General features: G+C 49.1%; 1 long non-coding RNA gene across 2 annotated transcripts in view; it reads right to left on the bottom strand.

The window, feature by feature from the left end:
- Positions 1-537: 537 nt before the first annotated feature.
- The window catches only part of LOC144162712 (uncharacterized), a 32,681-nt gene continuing 14,709 nt past the window's right edge, over positions 538-18,509 (bottom strand). For both annotated transcript variants that reach the window (XR_013320749.1, XR_013320748.1), the window contains one exon: positions 538-702. This is a non-coding gene — a long non-coding RNA (uncharacterized LOC144162712). The remainder of the gene's footprint in view (positions 703-18,509) is intronic.

The following is an 18,509-nucleotide window of genomic DNA, read 5'->3' on the forward strand; positions in this document are numbered from 1 at the left end:
TTGAAGCAGGATTGGAGTTCCTGGTGTCTTGACTGCCAAGATATATCCCGTAAACTTTGAAATGCCTAAAATGTGCTACCTACTGGTACTCCTCGAAGATAATTGTACCAAATATAAGCATTTTCTTCAAAAAGGAAATATTGGGGCACCAGCAACTTGTGAGCCTTAGTGTAGTGCTCGTTCTAACAAATTATTCCGATAACCCTACTCCACGCAAAGAGACCATCACAGGCAAGAATCTTCACTTGATGCATTATTTTGTGTGAACATGAAAGACTGTCTAGCTTGCCATAACACCCACGACTATTTGAGCAAAAGCATACATAGCAAAATTACATTCAAGTCACCACCAAGTTTTATGGTCCTCGTATCACTGAAGCTTCTGACAAATGTGGCTAATTACTGTACTAGAATTTCCCACAGAGGTCTCATTCAAGCGCAACTGTACTGCACCTAGGCTTGTAGCAGTCATTGAAGAGAGAGCCAAAGGATGTTGAAGGGAGATGAGGGAGGGCGTGAAGGATCCAGCAAGACACAGTCAGCAACAAACCTCGTTTATTGGTAAAATCTAGCTTTAAAAGTACCCAGCAATTTGGAATCCTTAAAGATGTCCAGGCAAGTTCTAAAGGGTGGGAGGAAAAACAGGTGTCGCCGTCCCTCCTTTTTCCTGAATCTTGGCTCCAGAAAGTTCAGCCATGCAAGCTGCAAAGAAAGGAAAGACGGGGCTTCATTAGAGCCAAAGCATCAGGTGGTTCACTGAGCACAACAGCTACCATCCCGGAAATGGGGCACGGGAATTCCACAGTGCAAATCCACATTCGCTATAGCGGCGGCTACGCACAAGCCAGGCCTCTCCATTGACTGCGAATACGGGTACACGAGTGAAGATGATGATGATGATGATGTTTTGGGTTTAATGGCGCAAGGCAAACAAGGTCAAAGAGCGCCAAAGTCAGTCATTTGATGATGACACAGATGTACAATTAAATACTAAGTTAGCTCAGCAAAACAAAAGTGAAGCGACCTAAAATCCTTGCAGATGGCTGGTGTATAGGGCCAGAATCAGTATGCATGATATGAAAGAAGCTGTAAAAACTTAACGTCTGATAAAAACCGGAAAACACGCTTATCGAAAACATTGGGTTGCCGGCCAAGAAGTGTGATGGGTGTAGCGGGATGTGTTGTCTGTACAATTCAGGAAAATGTTTGTGTCGTGTGGCGTCGAGTGCCTTGCATTGAATGAGTATGTGAGCTACGGATAGGGCCTCTTCGCACCTGCTGCACTGGAGCCTTGAAGATTCTGTGAGCAGATACGAATGCGTTGCATATGTGTGCCCTATCCATACGCTAGCCAAGGCGACTTCTGTGTATCTGTTGCGTTTGTCGGTGGTGTATGGTCATAAGAGTGATTTTATTGTGTAATTCGTTGTCTATCTGTCCACTCCACTCCTTTTGCCATGCCTTCCGAAGGTGGTGTATTATGTGTGGCTTGAGGTACTGTTGTTAAGCGTCGCAGCCGCGGCCATTTGATCAGCGGTCTCATTACCGGATTTTCCGGAGTGTCCTGGAACCCAGCTGAAAGTTATTTCCAGGTTTGATGCATATGCATACATAATAGCCTTAAAAACAAGATTGATGAAGAAGTTCTTAGAATGCTTTCCAGATGCAAGCGCGCGTAAAACGCGAAGGGAGTCCGCGTACACGATGTAATATAAGATTTGAAGTTGGAGAATGTTGTCTAAGGCAATTAAAATACCGTATGCTTCTGCTGTGAATATACTGCTACAGAGTTCCATTGTTTTACTGACATGTAAGTTTGGCCCATGCACAGTACAAGACACAGCTGTTGCAGTCTTGGACGCATCACTAAAATTCAGCACACCAGTACTTATGCTGGAGTAAAAAGAAATGCTGCAGAATCCCAATTTTTGGTGTTGTTTTTGTCAAGTTGAGTGAAAGACAGGCCATACGTCACAGGGCGGAGATACCATGGAATAAAACGAATGATTGGTGTCTTGTGGATGTCTGAAAACGGGACAGCTAGCTCAGAAACTGCTTCTCTCACTCTGACAGCGAACGGCATGAAAATATAAGGGCGATTTTAAAAGAGTTGCTTTGTGGCTGTATGATTAATTGTCAAATTAAAAGGATTATTTGTCAACGACATAATTTTTTCCGGAATACAACATGTCCTTGTATACCCTTTGGCGATGTAGGGACCATTTCCCGCATTACAAATACAGACTTTGGACAGGGCTAGTGCAAAAGCACCACATGCAAGGCGTAACCCCAAATTCAGCACTGGGTCCAGCATTTTTAGTGCAGTTTTTGTTGCACACCCATACACGACACTGCCATAGTCCAAGCGAGATCCCACCACTGCGCTATACAGACGCAGGAGCAGTTGCTTGTCTGCACCATAGGTCTCGTGGGAGAGAACTTTAAGGATGTTTAAAGTGCTTAGGCATTTTTGCTTTAGATGTTTTAAGTATGGAACAAACATTAGTTTGTTATCGAATATTACGCCTAAAAACTTGTGCTCCTTTTTACAGAAATTGAAACGCCCTTAAGAGTAATATCTGGATCCGGGTGGATCCCGCGCTTCTTGGAGAATACAACGCAAGAACTTTTCTCTACACTCAGTTTAAAACCACTCTTGTCTTCTCAGCCAGCGAGTTTTTTTGGCACCAAGCTGAAGCTGACGTCCACACATGAACATATTACACGATTTTAGAGTAAGAAATTATAGGTGGCAGTAGCTTGCCAAGAGAGTTCATTTTAACTACATACAGAGTGCAGCTTAAAACTCCACGTTGCGGCACGCCGTTTTCTTGTACGTGCACCCTTGACAGTGCATTACCAACTCTTACGCAAAACGTTCCTTCGGACATGTAACTAGCAAGGGTAACATATGGCCCAAAACACCGAATGACTTAGAGTCACAGAGGATTCCATAGCTCCAAGCGGTGTCATAGGCCCTCTCAAGGTAATAAATACCGTTGCGCAAAACTGTTTATGGATGAAAGTGCCCCTGATGTATGATTCAAGGGCGACAAGTTGGTCGTTTGCGTATCGCCCACCCTAAAGCCTGCCTGGCAGCTCTCGAGAAGACCACTGTACTCAAGGAAGTACTTGAGCCAGCGGTTTATCTTCTTGAGGAGCTTGCACAGGCAGCTCGTCAGGGCTATGGGACGGTAACTTGTTGGGAAGGACGGGTCCTTTCCCTCCAAGAAAGCCACTACTATGGCCTCCCTCCAAGAGCGTGGAATGTGCCCCGAAAGCCATATTTTAGTCTCTAATGTAGGAGTGTTTCAAGTGTGTCTACGTGTAGGTGTTGTATCATTGTATATGTGATGGTGTCTGGGCCTGGAGCTGAGAATTTACACGTGCTCAGCAGCCCTAAGCTCATTCAGTGAAAACTGAGTTATAAGAAGTTGTTGACCTATTATCAAGGCTTCTTTTCAGCCAATTGTGTTTTATGAAAGTGTGTAGTGTGCTAAACTGGACACGTGTTGCAAGTGTTGTGCAGGTGTGTCAACCTGGTCTTCGAGTGTGTACCCTGTTGTGTTCGCCAGAGGCAGGCTGTGTGTTTGTTGTCCTTCAAGTTTACGCATTCATGTCCATACCTTGCGTGTGTCTGTGTATGAGTTTATTAATGTTATAAATGAGCACCAACTATCTCGTTCTGCCTCACGGCGCACACTTTTTCCGACCACCTTCGCCCTTTTGAGCAATAAAAGGTTTCCCGACCTGGGCTACCGGCGGCAGATACTACTTAGAAAAAACAGCGCCAAAAAACTATACGATAGGAAGTAAATACAAACACTGCGCAGAACTGCCAACAGATTTATTTAGAAGGGTATATATTCGTTGCTCTTCTAAATAAATCTCAGTTAGCAGTTCAGCGCAGTGTTTGTCTTCACTTCCTATCGTATCGTTTTTTGGCGCTGGTTTTTCTAAGTAGCATCACGCACCAACTAGCCCATCTTAGTTCACTTGTTCAGGACGGAGGATACCCCAGGCCTTGTTCTGGGCCTCTCACGCCCGCCTACAGTCCTCATTCCACCACGGCCTCCCCTGGTTCCGCAGGGCACCAGAGGCGTGGGGAATGAACTTTTCGGCGGTGTCGAGGGTGCGCCATGAGGAGTTGGGTAGCTCCTTCCACGTGTAGGTGTCTTACGGACGTGCAGGTTAGTTTTTATGTCTGTAAATGTATTCCAGTTTGCTCTTGGTTCACAATCTGTTCTGAGAAGATTGACTGCTGGGGCCTTTACCTACATATGTTTGTGAGCTGGGGAAGTGGTCACTGCCATAGGGGTCCGTGTCCACACCCCACTCAAGACATGGAAAGAGAACTTCAGAACCAATAGCCAAGTCAAGATGGGAGCATGTATTGTGTCCTAATTTATGGTATGTAGGCTGTTTTTTGTTGAAAAGGCATGCTCCAGAGAATGGTAGAAACTTCTCTATGAGGCGACCTCGGCTATCCGTTCGGGAGGAGTCCCAAAGAGAGTTGTGCGCATTAAGGTCGCCTGTGAAGATGTATGGTTCGGATAGCTGGTCAACCAGTGCTTCGAAATCAGACCTCAGAAGTGAAAAATGAGGAGAAATGTAAATTAAGTACACCGTTATCAACCTAATAAATATTGTGCGGATTGCTACAGCCTCAAGGACAGTGTTCAAAGTGACAGGATGGCATGCTAATGATTTACGAGCGACAAAGGCCACACCGCCTGAAGAGCGTGTTCAGCCATCCCCATCCTTTCTGAATACCATGATTCAAGAAATTTGTGTGACTGGAGTTTAAATGTGTTTCTTGGACACATATTACACTTGGCTTATTAGCATGCAGTATCTCATACACATTCTCAAGATTATTGAGAAGGCGTCTGCAGTTCCCTTGAACAGTATTTTCTCTTTCCGTTATTAAGTGTTCAGAGCTACTGGAGTATGACTATTAAGGTATTTTGGGGCTTGGACTCTTGGAAGGAGTTTTTTTTTTACCTTCTGTGGAGGTTTGGATGAAGGAACCCGCTCCTTCCGCTGCAAAGCAGCTAGGTAGGGGCTCACATCCATCTCGTCATCAGATGTCAGGGGTTTGCCCGGCGGACCCCACCCCCTGGACTTGGCGCGCGGAGCACCCGAGTGGCGCAGGCAAGTGTGGCGGGGGTGGGAACTGCCGCGGCTGCCTCCGCCTCGTTTTCCTCCGTGCCCTTGTGTGTGCTCGTGGCATATAAAAAAACCAAGAAGGCAAGAAAACCATGGATTGATGCTGAACTTCTAAAAAGGATGAGAGCAAGAGATAAGATATTCACTGAATTCATAAAATCTAAATGGCTAAAGTACTTGATGGAGTTTAAGCAGGTCAGAAATAAGTTAGCGTCTGATATTAAAAAGGCGCGAATACACTAATACGAAAATAAGTTTGCGAATATACTCAATCATCAAAAAGCTATTTGGAACACTGTCAACGATCTTTTGTAAAACAAGAATACGAAGACCATTTCTGAGCTTCGAATAGAGGGCAGACCTTATTCCGATACACAACTTGCCCATAAGTTCAATGACCATTTCTTGAGATCAGGAGCTTCGATACTTCAATTGGTGCCGTCCAGTCCTATAAATCGTATATTACAGCATGCATCCCGGAGTCCATTTTCCCAACTCCCACGGATTAATCGGAAGTAGCCTTGCTGATAAAGAATTTAAATAACAATTCTGCTGTTGGCTTTGACGGTTTAAAGGCTGAACCCTTGAAAGCAGTTTCAGAGAATATTAGCGCACCCTTTTCTCATATCTGCAATCTTATCTTGAAATTGGAACGTTCCCGGAGAAACTAAAAGTAGCTAAAGTATCTTATCTATAAAGGTGGCGATGAAAATGACACGGGTAATTGCAGGTCCATTTCTGTTTTGCCCATATTACCGAAAATCATAGAACGTTTTATATTAGAACGTTTTATATATGTACGATTTTCAAATTTCTGTAGCTCAAAAAAGTTATAACAGAACATCAGTATGGGTTTCAGAAGAACAATTTTACTGAAAAAGCACTACTATCTGTTAAAGATAATAATCAATAATTTTGAGCAAAAACGCCACGCAATCGCAATATTTCTTGATTTTAAGAAAGCATTTGATTCTATTAAGCATGAAATTCTTTTACAAAAGATTACCGAATACGGAATAAAGGGCTCGTCTCTTAATTTAATAAGTTACTTTACTAATCAGTTTCAATATACTGATATGAAAAGTCTCAAATGGGCAAGATAAATTACGGCGTCTCACAGGGCTTCATACTTGGGCTACTTCTATTAAATATAAACGATATCGTAAACGTACATCTAACACCAGGTATTATATTTACGCAGACGACGCTAACGTATTTTTTTCCGGTCAAGATATCTCTAGTGTAGAAAAACAAGCTAACCTTTGGCTCAACAATTTGTCTCTATGGTTGAAAATAAATCAGTTAGAAAAAATATCAAGAAAGAAAGTACATTATTTTTCAACCTCGAAACCATTCTGTTCTCCGTAATACGCAGCTGACATATAGAGCAGTTTTGATTGAGTGAGTTCAGACTCCAGAAATTCTTAGGCGTCATTTTTCACGAAACGTTGAACTGGTCTAGTCACATAGATAAACTTCGTACCCAGGTATCACGGTCCATTGGTGTAATTGGAAAAATTAGATGCTTCTACCCCTTTGGGTGACAAAACAACTTTAGTACGCTTTAGTTTATTCTCGCATACAATACTACCTGTTAATCTGGGGCTCAACCACAAAAACAAATAAAATTGGTATTCACAGACTGCAAAAAAGAATGCTACGTATAATCGAGAATGTTCCGCGTCGAACGCCTTCTGCTCCCCTTTTCCTTAAGCATGAAATCCTAACATTTGAAAATGTCTTTTATAAAAAGCTAGCGACAGTCGTCTACAATCAATCAAATCAAACGCAGATACATTTCATGATGCTTACTCCCGGAAACAACAAATGTATAGCTTTAGAAGAACCACCTGTTACAGTGAGAGGACTCGGACCAACTACGGTAGACAAAAGCTAGCGCACCTTATTCCTTCATTTTTAAACTCAAGCACCATGGCCACCAGCATAGTGAATGAAAGTCGATCACCTGCAATTTTCAAAAAAAGATACATGCTTATCTACTCACGCTTCAAACATATGTTTTTTTTTTCTTTTTTGTTTAAGTGTGCATCTCGTGTACCTTTGCTGAAACGCCCTGTAAATTTTTCACTTCCTCGCTACTCTTCACAACAACGGTTTTGTTTTTAAGGGCTCCTTATAGGGATTTTATGTGTAAATAGTGCATTTATAGATGTGTAATTATTTTTTATCTTTTCTTCGCTATATATCTATCCACAGTATTGAATCTATGTATTTATGCTTTAAACAAACATACTGAGTGTTGTGCATTATTGTGGTCTGGGCGGGGATCGGTGCACTGTCAGACATTCAGTTGCCTTTTCCCCACCCCTTTTCATTCAACCACTGGATAAATGATGTACGTTTGAACTTTGAAGTTTATTCATCATCATTTCAAACATGGTTGCCACCACAGCCACTGCTGGCTCAGCAAGCGGTGTGAGGCGGGACAGGCCGCCAGAGGCAACCTGAGGGGGGGGGGGCGGGGCCGGGACCAGGTCCGACTCGCGGTACTGGGTCCCCGCCGAAACCATACGCTGATCCGCCCTCCCCCCGGCGAGTCGCGTCGGCGTGCCTCCCCATAAGGAAAAAGGCGAACCTCTTGCGCGCTTCTGGGAATGTGATGTTTTCGGTGACTTCGACGTTTATGGTTTTCTTTTCGAGTTTGAATCTCTCGAAGGCTCGCGAATACGTGCCATGCGGTCCTTGGCAGTTCACGCAAAGCAATTGATTTGACGGACAGTTATCGGTGGCATGATCTTGTTTGCGCACTTGGCGCATGTTAGTTGGCTCCAACGCGAGTTGGTACCGTGCCCGAACAGCTGGCACTTTTAATACTGCCGCGGTTTCAGAATTTACGCTCCGACGGAGCACCGGATGAAGTCTGCGTTGATATAATCTGGAAGAGTTGAACGGTCAAATGTCAAGATGATGTGTTTGGCATGTATTTCCTTATCTCGTCTTATGCTTATCGGCCTGACTTCCGTCACACCCTGATTTCCGTTATCAGTCACACACTGATCTTTCAGGCCTTCTACAAGATCGGCTTCTATCTCCTTTGCCAGATCTGGCTCCGAGATCACGCCCTGCGAGCTGTTGAGGTTTCGGTGGGGCGTGACCTTGATGCCCAGATTGGCAATTCAGGTATGGTTCAAGAGTTTTGGGGCCTGCTGCTGGGTGGTGACTTCTACCTGCAGCTCTCCAGCTCTTTGTCTTGTCTTTTTCAAGGAATTCGATCACGAAAAATTGGGGATAGTCATCATGTTTCACGGGATCTAATGTTGGAAGAGCTGGGTGCGAGACATCGGTGCGGCCCCTTTTCAGGGACCGATCAGATTACGGGGGGGGGGAGGGTTGATTTATCCATGAGGCATTGGAAAAAAAGCAGGGGACAGAGGAACCTCATTTTCAGATGTTACCCTGATAGCTTGAGAGGTCCCGGAGGTCCCTGCCTGGTACACAGACAGGGAGCCCATCCGCCGGAGCTTGACCACAGCTCCGACGGACACCGTTTGTGGTTGCTACCCTTCACCTTAAAACACATCGTCACGGCAGGTTACAACTTACGTATGGGGGTTCAGGGTCCGCGGTGTCGCCAATACAGTCTCCAAGATTACTCAAGGTGCCCCGTGCAGGGAATAAATATTTTCAGTGATTTCAAGCAACCTAATCTTAATTCTTGCTGCTTTTCAATGAATTCCGTTAGTTCGAATTTAGTTTAATTGGAACTCATTGAGCGTCCTCGTGAAGTTCGAATTAACGAGCTTTCACTGTATAAACATCATGGTCACAGTCCACTTGTCTTAGAACCAGGCTTCCATGTCTAGCAACCACGTCATTAAGGACAACCAAGGTAGAAGAATGCACAAGAGGCATGACTTCTGGATGAGAACCTGGCGTCCATGACCGGGTGTCTTCCCAAGAGGCAGGCGAAGACAGCTTTAAGAAACGACATGCTGCTGTACTGTGTGTTGTGGAGTCATTGTGACACACCAGCTACTTTACACGTACTTGGAAGAGAAACAAAATACACAATTGTGAACACTTGCCAACGACACAACTAGGAGAGGATAAATCCCCATCGTGTATGATCTACGGTCCTGTTGGTCTATGGCAAGGTGTCCGAAGACTGCCCTATTTACAGCAAAGACGCACCCAAATGGCCAACAAGGCACACACAAAGCATGGCTGTGCAACTCTCCGACAGCAGGCAGTGTGTGTCAGCCATGCTAAAGGGCTGGCAGGCCCCTCAACGTTGTACGGGCCAATTCCAAAATGTGTGGTAACCCGGCAATAGTGGCGGGGGACAATCCCACGGGATGGACATGTGCCAGAAGATGAAGATGGCTGGTTGGTTCCAAAAAAATGGCTCCTACGCACTCAGGGGGATTGGCCAGGAAATGGGCGCTAACTGAGAGAAGACGAAAAACTGGGATTTCGATTAAAAGAAGAAAAGTGAATAAATGCAGGAAAAAGGTGAGAATAAACGGGAATAAAAAGATAAGTAATCTGCCAGAAAATGAGGCGCGGTAGAAAGAGAGCTCACCAACTACAAAATCAACACAAATGAATAAGGAAAGGATAGGCCGAAGGCCAATGGTGGAAAGTACGTAAGAAAATTAAAGAAAGAAGATGTGGCGCGACATGACCTAGAGAAGAACATGGGGGACTCGGCTGGACTGGGTATGCGCAGCCGGATCGGCTGAGCAGTGGACCATGGTGGAACGGGACTCCAAGTGAACGTGTGGCTTTAGGGGGGCACTGGCTTTCTGGGGAACAGCGGCCGGGTGCAAGAACCCCGGTACCACATTTTGCTGATTGTCTTCGGCCGACGGGATTACCCTCTGTTCGGCGGCCCGACAGGAGCTGTGTGACCAAGTCAAAGACGACCACGTACTGGTCAAGGTTGTGAAGGCGGCGTTCAGCTTGGAGCCCGCCGTGCTGGAGCTGCTGAAGTATACCTCCGGCGGCCCGACAGGAGCTGTGTGACCAAGTCGAAGTCGGCCGCGCACTGGTCAAGGTTGTGAAGGCGGCGTCCAGCCTGGAGCCCGCCGTGGTGGAGATGCTGAAGTAGCAAGAGCCGAGCGGCGAGGACGCCTGCATCAACGACGCGGTGGTGCAAGAACCCTGGTACCACATTTGGTGGATTGTCTTCGGCCGACGGGATTACCCTCTCTCCGGCGGCCCGACAGGAGCTGTGTTACCAAGTCAAAGACGACCACGTACTGGTCAAGGTTGTGAAGGCGGCCTCCAGCATGGAGCCCGCCGTGGTGGAGCTGCTCAGGAAGCAAGAGCCGAGCGGCGAGGAAGCCTGCATCAACGACGCGGTGGTGCAAGAACCCTGGTACCACATTTGGTGGATTGTCTTCGGCCGACGGGATTACCCTCTCTCCGGCGGCCCGACAGGAGCTGTGTTACCAAGTCAAAGACGACCACGTACTGATCAAGGTTGTGAAGGCGGCCTCCAGCATGGAGCCCGCCGTGGTGGAGCTGCTCAGGAAGCAAGAGCCGAGCGGTGAGCTGGTCTGCATTAACGACGCGGTGGTGCAAGAAACCCGGCACCAGACTTAGAAGATTGTCTTCGGCCGACGGGATCAACCTCTCTCCGGCGGCCCGACAGGAGCTGTGTTACCAAGTCAAAGACGACCACGTATTGGTCAAGGTTGTGAAGGCGGCCTCCAGCATGGAGCCCGCCGTGGTGGAGCTGCTCAGGAAGCAAGAGCCGAGCGGTGAGCTGGTTTGCATTAACGACGCGGTGGTGCAAGAAACCCGGCACCAGACTTAGAGGATTGTCTTCGGCCGACGGGATCAACCTCTCTCCGGCGGCCCGACAGGAGCTGTGTTACCAAGTCAAAGACGACCACGTACTGGTCAAGGTTTTGAAGGCGGCCTCCAGGATGGAGCCCGCCGTGGTGGAGCTGCTCAGGAAGCAAGAGCCGAGCGGTGAGCTGGTCTGCATTAACGACGCGGTGGTGCAAGAAACCCGGCACCAGACTTAGAGGATTGTCTTCGGCCGACGGGATCAACCTCTCTCCGGCGGCCCGACAGGAGCTGTGTTACCAAGTCAAAGACGACCACGTACTGGTCAAGGTTGTGAAGGCGGCGTCCAGCCTGGAGCCCGCCGTGGTGGAGCTGCTCAAGAAGCAAGAGCCGAGCGGTGAGCTGGTCTGCATTAACGACGCGGTGGTGCAAGAAACCCGGCACCACACTTGGAGGATTGTCTTCGGGCGATGGAGTCACCCTCTCTCCGGCGGCCCGACAGAAGCTGTGTGACCAAGCTGAAGACGGGCGCGTACTGGTCGGTCAAGGTTGTGAAGGCAGCGTCCAGCCTGGAGCCCGCCGTGGTGGAGCTGCTCAAGAAGCAAGAGCCGAGCGGTGAGCTGGTCTGCATTAACGACGCGGTGGTGCAAGAAACCCGGCACCACACTTGGAGGATTGTCTTCGGCCGATGGAGTCACCCTCTCTCCGGCGGCCCGACAGAAGCTGTGTGACCAAGCTGAAGACGGCCGCGTACTGGTCGGTCAAGGTTGTGAAGGCGGCGTCCAGCCTGGTGCCCGCCATGGTGGAGCTGCTCAAGAAGCAAGAGCCGAGCGGTGAGCTGGTCTGCATTAACGACGCGGTGGTGCAAGAAACCCGGCACCACACTTGGAGGATTGTCTTCGGCCGATGGAGTCACCCTCTCTCCGGCGGCCCGACAGAAGCTGTGTGACCAAGCTGAAGACGGCCGCGTACTGGTCGGTCAAGGTTGTGAAGGCGGCGTCCAGCCTGGAGCCCGCCGTGGTGGAGCTGCTCAAGAAGCAAGAGCCGAGCGGTGGGCTGGTCTGCATTAACGACGCGGTGGTGCAAGAAACCCGGCACCACACTTGGAGGATTGTCTTCGGCCGATGGAGTCACCCTCTCTCCGGCGGCCCGACAGAAGCTGTGTGACCAAGCTGAAGACGGCCGCGTACTGGTCGGTCAAGGTTGTGAAGGCGGCGTCCAGCCTGGAGCCCGCCGTGGTGGAGCTGCTCAAGGAGCAAGAGCCGAGCGGGGAGCTGGTCTGCATCAATGACGCGGTGGTCGCGTTCCTGAGGAGCAGCAGCCAGCCTCAGCCCACACCTCATCCCGCGCAATGCTGCTAGCTGGTCATCAGACTGCCTCCGAAGACTGAGAACACGGCCGACTTCGCCTGTCCCGTACCTGCTTACAGCACCTCTCTTGAGCTTAGTGACGGAGCAACTGAGGCAGTACGCCGAGCTCAACTTCGGTGCTGAGCAGCTGTTCTTCATTTTGTCTTGTGCCAATGGTGCGCCCAATCAAGCAGCGAAACCGACAAGGGATGCGCGTCGTGGCGGAACCGCTGCAACGTCCCCTACATACCGTCAGTACCCCGAATGTATGGAGGTGCCTAATGGAAGTGTTTGCGCGATTTGGGTTCCCCGCACAGCTCATAACGAATAATTCTACGCATTTCACGAGCACGTTGTTTCAGGACAACTGCCTAGCTGTAGGCGTTAAACACAAACGCACGACCACATATCACCCATAATATGACATAGCATAACTGAGGAAACATAACTGAGCGTGTGAATCGCAACCTCAAGGCGATGTTAATTGCTCATACGGAGCAACACAGCCTGGAATGCTAAGCTGCCCGATATTTCATTTGCCACTCGCACTACGGTGAATCGTTCAACTGGGTTCAAGCCGGCTTATTCGAATTACGGGCTGGAGATGCCCTTTCCTCTCGGCAGGACACTTCCAGAAACGGACGCGGGTTCTGGACTGTCGCTTCATGCTGTGGCCGTCCGCCAGCACCTGCGCGACGCAATACGTGCTGCCGGGGAGCAGCATGGCGTTGCTCGTCTCCAGCAGGCGGACCAGTACAACCGGGGCCGTCAGATGTTCAGTTTGCGGTTGGCGGCATGGTTCTCCGGCGCACTCATCCGCTCAGCGACGCTTCACACAAGTTTGCCGCGTCGCTAGCCCCTAAATGGGAGGATCTTCCATAATGCATCTTTTACGCGAGAGCAGTACAGGTGAACATGCAGGCCCGGCGGAACTTGCTATGACATGTTTCTAGTGTATCCTTTTTAGGTTTTTTTTGTTTCGGTTTACCTTTTCTCCCCCCTGAATTTGATGTTTATTCCGGCCCACGTGATGCGCTACATTTTTTTCCTCAGCTAGGGTTGTATTTGTTTCCGGGCGTAATTTTTACTTCTTTTGCGTCCAGAGCCGATTTCCGCATTCGGTCCGGCTGCGCCCACATTCACCGCCGCACTGTTTAGAGGACTCACCACTGGCACATCGAACCACCTGTTGTGCGTGAGCCATTGACATCCTGGGCTCTGGACCCCCTGGCCTTGGGACCACGCTGCTTCTTCCTCTGGACTGTTTGGTGCTGCTCTCGGCTCCGCTCTGGTGCTGCGACCTGCTGATTGGAGGTCCTACCTCTTCACTCCGAGGCTGTTGGACACGGCCTCGTCTGTACTGGGTTCTTCCAGTAACGCCAGCGATCCAGACGCTTCTCTGACAGTTCCTGTGCTGGCATGATCCTGTGGATACTTCCTCAGAGGACATCCTCAAGCTTTTACATTGCTGTCACAGAGCTCTTTCGTGGACAAAGTCATCTTGGTGTTCCAACGTATAATCAGTCCACTTACTCTCGCCTCTTTATCGGCATCCTCGAAGACTGTCTCAACTTTCTTGGGATAGGGGGAGAGTGTGGTAACCCGGCAATAGTGGCGGGGGACAATCCCACGGGATGGACATGTGCCGGGTGAAGATGAAGATGTGGCGCGACATGACCTAGGGCAGAACATGGCAGACTCGGGTTGTAAGGGCCAGTCAAGTTGCTTATGTGCAACTTTTTCCCTTTCTCTCCCCATAACCTTGTACAGTTTATGAAAAATAAACTTACTATTACTATTACTAGGTGTGCACAGCCGGATCGGCTGAGGAGTGGACCTTGGGGGAACGGGACTCCCAGTAAAGGTGTTTTAGGAGGCTCAGTGTCTTTCTGGGGAACCGCGGCACACATTTGGCGGATTGTCTTCCGCCGACGGGATCACCCTCTCTCCGGCGGCCCGACAGGAGCTGTGTGACCAAGTCAAAGACGACCACGTACTGGTCAAGGTTGTGAAGGCGGCCTCCAGCATGGAGCCCGCCGTGGTGGAGCTGCTCAAGGAGCAAGAGCCGAGCGGGGAGCTTGTCTGCATCAATGACGCGGTGGTCGCGTTCCTGAGGAGCAGCAGCCAGCCTCAGCCCACACCTAATCCCGTGCACTGCTGCTAGCTGGTCATCACACCGAGTATATTTGACACAGTCCTTTTCAATGCAACTACATGAAGCTAGCTGAGGCACTTAAAAAGGTAGACGGGGAAAAAACCGTGTGAGGCGCGTGTCAAAAAAAAACCGCAAAAAACTTCCGCGAAGATACCTGGCTCCTGATTAGTTTATTCCAGTTTACCAGGATTTCTTAACCTCACCTCAAGCGCGCCGTGCAAAGGAGAAAACAGGAAGTAAGGTAGAATGAACGAACAATTCTTGATGTACCTCATGAATCGATAATGCAAAATACCTTCAATCGCAGTGCATGCCGTGCTCTTGAGTTGGTGGGATGAATGAATTTTTTCAGACCACCTATGCCAGCTGCTAAAAGATGCACCATGCAGGAGCTTGAGCAGCATAACAGCACTAAAGTCAACAGAAACAAAGGCAAAGGCTTCCCTCAGCAACGAACAATTTTTTGCTCGTTTCAGTAACGAGCTTGCATCCGAGTTAATGATCTAAGGATACGGATTGAACCACCGCTGTCAAAGACATCCGACGAGGTTGCTGGCTTAGATGTTGCCACTGAAAGTTGGAAATAACACTGCAAGCGATGGCACTGTATGTGCAGGGAAAAGTGGCATCAGCATCAACTAACAAGATCCTCCCGCGATCCAGAACCAGTTAAGCCGAGAGGAAGCTCAGTCCACTTCACTTCTTTTCAAATCTGCATACATGTGGATACTGCAGTACAGGACCTGTGCAGAGAGTTTGGCTCCACCTTCCCTGGACGGCATAGACCGGAGCTCCCAGGAAAACCAAGTGACACATACCACTGCCCAAGGCCACACACCCGGGAGCCGATATGTGAAACGGTAGGCCACTCGCGCCCTTTTGCCGACGCCGCTGTGGCTAACTACTGGTGGCGCCGTTTTAGCACGGGAAACAGTGAGTCAGTGGGAAAAGAAATGAGCGCCCGCAGTCTTCGTGGCACAGCCCAAACTCTGAAAGCCTGGAGTGTAGATGTATTGTTGGCACACCCCTTGAATAAACTGCCTGCCACGACTATGGCGGTAAGAACATTACCCTAGGTGATTGAGGACTTCCTGTACAAGGGGGCCCACAGCTTAGTTGCAGCCTCGAAAAGGAACCACATCCGACAAAGCCATTAGGAGAGCTTTGCAGCATCCCTGCGAAGGGGCTTCTGCAACCTTTACTCTCTGTGAGGCCTGCAACACCAGCTCCTGTTTCGGAAGACAGGAGCGCCCCCTTTGCAGAGGTGAGACACCTACCAGGTTCCAGCTGCCCCTCAGGAAGCTGTTTCTGTTCTGGTGGTGTCCGCAACCTGCTGTATCTGGGGCACCCTACCTGCTTTTCTGCCACCTTCAAAGGAACAGTTTCAGAGCAAGAGGCCAATGGTAAAGCTCCATTCGAGTCAGTGCCACAGGGGGAGCGTCAAAAATATGCACAAGCCACCCTGTTGAACACTCTTCTGCAAAGGAGCAGCCCGTATATGTCAACTGAGGTAGTGACAATAAGTGGAAGGCGGTGCTGTCGAAAAGGAGAAAAGCTGTGGCACTGTGTAAGCAAGGGCAAAGCTATGCCCCAACTGCAAGCAGGGATGGCAGTGATCTTACGTCTGAAGTTGCCAGCTGTGCCTGCGAGCCAGGAACAAAAAAACAACACCTGAAAATGAATTTTTGTGGCCGTTCGGTACGCTTTGGTGTGCCCATTCAAGGTAGAGCTAACACCTTACATAGCAGCATTCAAGACAGCCTAGCACATGCTACACATGCTTTAGAGTCTAAAGGAAACTTAGCTGGTGGCTACAGCTGCAACAGTTCATGGTATCGCTGCCTTGCGTGACGCCATGTCTGAGGTCACCGACTCGAAAGCTGCGTCTTGAGGCATGATAACAGCCACTTCCCAAGGATGCCGAGCACAACAGTTGGTAAATCAGCCAAGACCAGACATATTGCTGCGAAACATTTCACACAACTGGCAGCATTTTGCCGAGCCATGGTCTTGCGACCTGTGGCGCCCGGACTCACAGTGTAAAGGCCGCAACTAAGCTGAATGGGACAAAAGAGCCTTGCGCAAAGGATAGCGGTGCCTTCGAAGCTGGGCCCAATGTGGTGAGCAACACAAGTGTTAACCGGTAAATCTGGCACCACGCTCCGAGATCGCTAGTACAGATGTCCAGGCTGTTACAGTACTACTTTTACGTAGAGCCAGTGAGATCAGCACGGGTTGACAGGCTTACAGAAAGCAAACATTTTTTTCGATAAATGATGCGTGCAAAAATTTCCTGTCTGACCTCTGTGGGAAGTTACAGGCGTTGGAACAGAGAAGATGAACAAGTTGGGAAAGCCACATGAACCGACCATGCACCTTGCCGGTAGAAGCGATGACTGTGACCAGGGAGGTTAGCGAAGCTACAACCACTTCCATCAATGCTGGTTTCAGCATAGGGAGAACTGGAACCCACTTACCGACTCAAGGCAGGGTGCAAGGAAGCTGAGCAAGTGTTTTCTGGTAACCTTGGCACCATGCGGGAAGAACGAGTGTGACTGGAAGGAGGACCCTCATCTATACTACCAGCTTTTTCCGAAAGTCAAAACCGAAAGGCAACAGCGAGACGTTCTAGAAGGAAAGCTAGCGCAGGTACAGAGTGTGCGTGTGAGGAGGGATATTCCGAAAAGCAATGGCGTACGCCACAGGACAAGCACACTGTCCCTGGTATTCTGAGTCCCTCCTCCACTCGAGCCTCCAGTGGAGGAGATCATTGAAATCGATTCCCCAATGCATCAGCACCGCGCAATCCTCACCTTACCCTAGTGGAGGGAGCAAATGGAGTGGAGGAGCGACTCAGAATACGGCCCTGTGTATGCCTGGCTCCGAGGAGGGAAAACAAGACAAGGACAGTGCTACCGCACGTGAGGACATGACAGCGCTGGTCCCGGAGAGGGACCTAACGCTGTCGTGGAAGAAGGGAAGGGGGTCGCCACTGGGCAGGAGCTATGCAAAGGCAATCAGCGCGGAAGCCCCGGCAACAAAAACACCTGCGCCACTAAAAGAGCCAAGGGAGCGTCGAGTCACGATTGTGGGCGATCCGAAAATGCGCAGGGCAGAAAAGGGGATATCAAAGAGGGTAGGGCAGGACCAGAGAGTTAAGGCTAGCAAGCTCCCTGGAAAGACTTAACCTAGTGATGACAAAGGCGAAAGAGCAGGTGTGAGAAACAATGACGAGCAAGCACCTAGTGGTGATAATGGGAGGAGTAAAGGACATCTTTCAAGGACGAACATTATGCATAGAGAAGCGGGTGCCGAAGGGGGTCAGTGAACAGAGGGCGATTTAGGAAGACTTCCAGATCACAGTCTACACGGTGCCGGAGGTTGAGTGTAAAGGAGGCCACATCAAAATGGCAGTGGTAGAAGCGAACCGGACTACGTTATTGGTTATTCTCTTTTGCCCGCCAACAAAGAAGGTGGTTTTGCGGTCTTGCCAAAAGAGTTGTATCTTGCTAAAGCTGGTGAAGCGCTGATTTGGGTGCTTGAGCGCAGTGAAAATGTCCTTTCCAAGGTAAAATGCGAGGCGCGCAAGCTATGCAATTCCACTGGGCTGGAAAAACTGGCGCATTCTTTGGACAAGGCTAAGAAGCTAAACCTCGATGTGTTTTTTAGCGTGAAGACGCACAAAGTGAACTGGCCTTTCAAGGCGATCATTTCTGAAATCGGAACTTGGCAAAAAACTGATTTCCAAGTGCCTGCAGGATAAGATGGACATCTTCAATGTCGACGACCCGTTCCGGGTTAGCAATTCTAACCCCATTATTGACTACCTGAAGCAAAATTCGTACAGGAGCTTTTTTGCTTGCTCTATCGATATAAAGGACCTTTATTACTCCCTACCACATGACGCTGTGCTCACCTGCGTTCGAGATTGTATATACAAACTTGGCGCTACCTTTTTAAATAACACAGGAACGACTGCTGGTGGGTTTCTAGAGATGCTGTTCATGTACCTAAAGTCCACCTTTGTGTGTTTTGACGAACAAACATTCATACAGAAGAACGGTGTATGTATCGGCTCT

Source organism: Haemaphysalis longicornis, unplaced genomic scaffold, assembly GCF_048455015.1.
Source record: "Haemaphysalis longicornis isolate Haplotype H1 unplaced genomic scaffold, Haemaphysalis longicornis Haplotype H1 scaffold_12, whole genome shotgun sequence".
NCBI classification, from domain to species: Eukaryota; Metazoa; Arthropoda; class Arachnida; order Ixodida; family Ixodidae; genus Haemaphysalis; species Haemaphysalis longicornis.